Source organism: Penaeus monodon, chromosome 27 (assembly GCF_015228065.2).
Source record: "Penaeus monodon isolate SGIC_2016 chromosome 27, NSTDA_Pmon_1, whole genome shotgun sequence".
Classification (NCBI taxonomy): Eukaryota; Metazoa; Arthropoda; class Malacostraca; order Decapoda; family Penaeidae; genus Penaeus; species Penaeus monodon.
The window spans coordinates 29,337,356-29,337,864 of record NC_051412.1 but is presented as its reverse complement, the minus strand read 5'-3'; positions in this window follow the sequence as shown (position 1 = coordinate 29,337,864).

The window sequence follows — 509 nt, the reverse complement described above, 5'->3', positions numbered from 1 at the left end:
GCAAGATGAGCATAAGTTACAATAAAAAAAAAATATGTGAAACGTATGGTAGAGTAAAATCAAGAGAAAACCTGCACAAAGAATCTAGTGAAATATCTACATATTTAAGATACTGGTAAAGTTATGTGTGTGATATATGAGTGCAGTTTTACTTAAATATAACAATGCTGTCTATGACAAACTAATCTTTCATTTACCTACTGTTTTATCTATTGATGAAATTAGATGAAGACTGTTTTATTTTACAGCCATGGTGATCGTTACACTGTTTCACAAAGATTTTAGCATTAGGGATTTGCTACAGCCCTGCATCACTAAACATTACTAAAATGCGAGGCGCACATTCAGCATTGATCTGGAATCAGAACTCGAGTCAAAGATGATTACACAACGGCGGGAGTTATTTGCCCAGAAGGGAGAGTAGCGATCTCGTATTACGAACGCGCTATATTAAGGAATAAAGGAGTAGGTGAATAAAAACAGATGTTTATACTGCATATGTATGTGTG